The sequence below is a fragment of the Castor canadensis genome, chromosome 3 (genome assembly GCF_047511655.1).
Source record: "Castor canadensis chromosome 3, mCasCan1.hap1v2, whole genome shotgun sequence".
NCBI classification, from domain to species: Eukaryota; Metazoa; Chordata; class Mammalia; order Rodentia; family Castoridae; genus Castor; species Castor canadensis.
Window position 1 is genome coordinate 137,892,407 of NC_133388.1, and position 4,543 is coordinate 137,896,949.

Sequence of the window (4,543 nt, forward strand, 5' to 3'; positions counted from 1 at the left end):
GCATTAGATATCAAAATTTTTAGCATTCTTGAATATCTCCACTTATCATCAAATTATCTCTTTCATTTATCCTTGATTGATTAGTGATTATTAATGCCTAGACTAGTGAAAGAATATCAGCAAAACTCAGTTACAAGTACATGTTGATGACTGTATATGCTGAGACTTGTAATTAGATAAGAAAATGATAAAAGGGAAGTTAGTACAAAATAAATGCAATGTCAATTTACTGTTTACTGAATTCTTCATAGAAAACATATGTGATTATCAGGAATAATTACATTATCAGAGGCAAGATTGCTGCTACCTACCCAATGCACAAGTATACATGGGCTTATTAACTAAGAGAAGTTAAGAGGGAAAAGAGTGTGGTTATATGTAGTTAGAGCATAAGATGTGGTGAGGTACAGAAATAGAGAAAGTTAAAGTAAATTAGGCTTAACTAGTGAATTGGTTTATATCATTAAGGCCCTTGTAAGGTAGATTAAGGCACTTGAACTTTACCCTATGGGCAATGGAGAGCCAATAGTGAGTTACATGTAGATAAGTGAAATGATTAAGTTTATCTTTAAGGGAGGCATTTAGTTGAGATAAGAACGCGTAAGATATTGATGGAGATATATATGAGAAGTGATTTATTAGAAGAACGGGCTTAATTGATTAAGGAGGATGAGAAGTCCCATGATAGGCTGTCTGCAAGCTTGAAAACCATGGTAGCTGATAACATGCCTCTATGTAAGTCTGAAGACCAGAGAACCAAGGAAGCAGATGTGAAATTCTCAGACTATAGGTAAAAGTGCAAGAGTATGGGGATGGGGAGTGCACTGCTGTGTGAGCCCCAGAGTCAGTGTCCAAAAGCTGATATCCAAGAATAGGAGAAGAGCACTTCAGCTCTGGAAAAAGCAAGAATTTATCATCCTTTGTCTTTTGGTTCTATCTGGGAGTCGGCTGATTGGATGGTGTCCACACACACTGAGGGTGGAACTTCCCCACTCAGCCATGAACTTATAAACCAATGTCCTCTGAAAACACCCAGACAGACACACCATGATTGCTCATAACTTCTAATCAAATGCCAGACCAATGTCTTCTGAAAATATCCAGACAGACACACCATGATGGCTCATAACTTCTAATCAATGCCAGGCCACCTGGGACTCCCTTTTAGTAGAAAAGAAATGGGCTTAGTGTCTAGTGAAGAGTGAGAATAATTAATGCAGTGATTGCAAATAAATAAATAAATGAATAAATGCTTTGCCAGCTATGAGTATTTCTTAATTTAGTCAATTGGACACCCAGAGACAGTCAGCACAGAAGGTAACTGAAGGCAGCACAGTAATGATGACATGAGAGACACTAGACTTAGAACAATCAGCTATGAGATGATTGTACTAATGCTAATGAAGGACACGATGACCAACGTTAAGCAGTCATAATAATGATAAGAGCCAAGGACTTAGATTAGTAAGACATTCCACACATAAAAAGTCACATGCTTTCCATGAGACAAGGTGAGAAAGAATGAAGAATAAAGGATGCTTTGAGCCTTGGTGCTGAGCACGACAGCAGAATAATAGTTTCTATAATATGGCATTCTACAGTTTACGAATTCTTTCCATATACTTCATTCCATTGTTTCAACAATCTTGTGATAAATTAATATGTATTAATAACAAATAGGGTTTAAATAGTAATTTACAAAGGAGTAGAGCATTACTAAACAATTTCTTTGTAAGATGTTACATGAAAGCACTTTTTAAAGTCATTTTTTCCTTAAAAGTTGACTCATGTTTTCCTCTTCAAAGATATTTTTGAATACCTGTATTGTTTTTAATTCTCCTGATGTTACCAGATAGTTGGACTTTTGCCAGCTTTTTTTAATGGGTATGTGTATAGTTGGTGATGCCATATGTTTATGAAAACAAAGTTACTTAGCACTTCTCAAACTTGAATAGCTCTATAAATCATCTGAAAATAATGAAGAAATGAAGATTCTAATTCAGTGGGTCTTAAATGGTATCTGAAATTCTGCATTTCTTATAACCTCCCAAGCAATGTCAATGTTTCTAGTCCAAAGAGAACATTTTGACTAGATAGAATGTAGAACAAGTCACATGCCCCCCACAAAGTATCTTTGCTTAAGCAGGTGTGCCATTCTGAGACGCTAATAATGTAGTATATTTCAATTTTAAAATCCCAACTCTTTTCTCAAAGGTTTGAAGGTGTTGCCAACTGTATATGTATTTTTTCTCAGCAGTATAACTGCATTCCATTTCTGCCTCTGTTGGCAAGCAGTCCCTTAAAGGTTTCAAGACATGTCAGTGGTCTTTTTCAAGAAGAACTCTCATAAAGAACCACCTCATTGTTGGTTGTTCATTAATAGTTCTCTTACTGACAGCTTGGATGTATGCCTCTTAATTTTGCAAGTATTTTAAAATTAAAATTACTTCCAAAGCATTTCAAATACTTTTGGCAATAACCTCTGCTTGGAAGCAGAATTCTTAACTCTCCTCCCACAGGTCTTTTCTCTTATGATTCCATATCCTTGTGGGTTTCCTTAATAGTCCGAAATTCCACAATATAATCCATGTGTGTTGAAAGACATCTGAAATCATTGACATGCCTCAGGGTTTCAGGATTAAGCAACTATCAGCTCTGCCTTTATGTAATGAGATGCAGAGAAGTGATCTCCTATTTAGATCCATCTAAAAAATTCCTTCTTGCTCTTTCTCCTCCTCCATCCTTCCATTCTTTCTTAGAGGAAATCCATTTATGGTTTGGACATGTTTCACAGGGATCATATTTTCATGTCTGTGAGAAGTTCCCCAAACCAAACTCCAAGAGGTGGACAATACCTCTTTGTGTACATGACAAAGAGGGTAATCTTGAATGCACAGGTTGATTTTTGTGAGCTTCTAGGAAAGAACTCAGCTGCCCTGGAGAAAGAGAGGCTCATGCCTGCCTTTTAGTTTTCTACATGCGGGGCAGATACTTGAGAAAATATAGAAAGTGTAGATTAACCTAATTTCTCAAAAATTCTAGAGATTGTAGTGCAGAGAGTATTTCATTTAATCTCCTATTTGATTCAGGAACCTTTAATATCACATCCCTAAGATTCACTGAAGGCACAGTGAGTACGTTTTGAAGGGTTGAGACTGTCGTTGGACAGCTCCAGTTAAAAATCTGCAGCTGTGAGCAACCATGTACACTCCCTCCAGTTGCTCTGATGTTTCTTGTTTTTCTGCTCACCTTCTATGCACATATGTGCTCTTGCCTTTTCAGATTTACAGTTAATTAATTTATTGTTGAAAGCTTTCAATACTGCAACATGAGCACTCTAAAATGACTTCACTTTGGTTAAGAGCTCAATACTCCTCAAAATATGGCAAAACCTGAACTCTGATATGTACCATTGCTTCTCAGTCTGTGTATCATCACTGTATTTTGAATGTCATAGGCATTCTGGTTTCAAACACCTTGCTGCCCTCTTAAGGAATCTGATAGTCTGTCTCACTGTAGAGTATGCACTTTTTGCCTCCAGTTTTTTAAATGCACAGAGTAGAGTTAAATAGCATTCATTAGGCCACACATACTGCTGATTGATCCAACTGGGAGTATATCTTAGGAAACTTGGCTCCCAGTCTGTGTGCCACATAACCATTTCTGATGATTGCTAATTCACACAGTGTTTCTCCTGCTGAAACATGCAGAAAGACAATCCTGTTAGCAAATTGAACAAGTCAGTCTATAGTAAGTTTCTTAAATTCTTCATGGCCTTTGTGCTATGCCCTGTAATACTCTTCCTGGGAAGCTCAACTATTTTCTGCTTAAAATTTTAACTATATGCTTCTAAACCTGAAACACATGTTATCTTGGCTGCTGTCATTTTGTGTGAGCTTCTCTATTCACATTTTATATATAGCAGGTAAAAAGGAGGCAATTTTCTTTCTCAGTTAGAGAGAGGAAAAAAAAGGAGTAAGGGTGAAATGAGAGAAAAGAATAACTATAAATTAGAGCAATAAAGCCACATGGAGGAAGAGAGTACAGCCACTTGGGCATCTATTATCCTAATATCAAATACTATACTTTGGCTATCACTAATTTGCCCAGCATTCCTCTGGAATCAGATTTGTGGCCACCCAGATTAGCTGTGTGAGCTGATCTCTTGGTTTAATATCAGCTTGTTTTCTGTAGCTCCTATGTCATTTACTGTCTTAAAAAAGGGTACTGATTGTTAATCATCTGTATTTTCAAGAGCCAAGGTCTTTCTTTTTCTTTCTTTCCTTCTTTTTGTATGGGAACCATGAACTACAAAACTTTAAACCACTCACAGAAAAGGTGGAAGCCCAGAGAAAAAGGGGTTTGTCTTTTATGGTTTGTTACTTTGTAAGCTGTGGGTGTGACTCAATTTCCTCACCACCCACATAAAAATGTTGCCACCCAATCACTGTTTTTTTTTTCTGTCCCAAAGCCCTCCCCTTTGATTTTGGCTGAGAGACCCTAAGAAAGACTGCCCTTTTTGAACGTTGCAAACTGTGACATA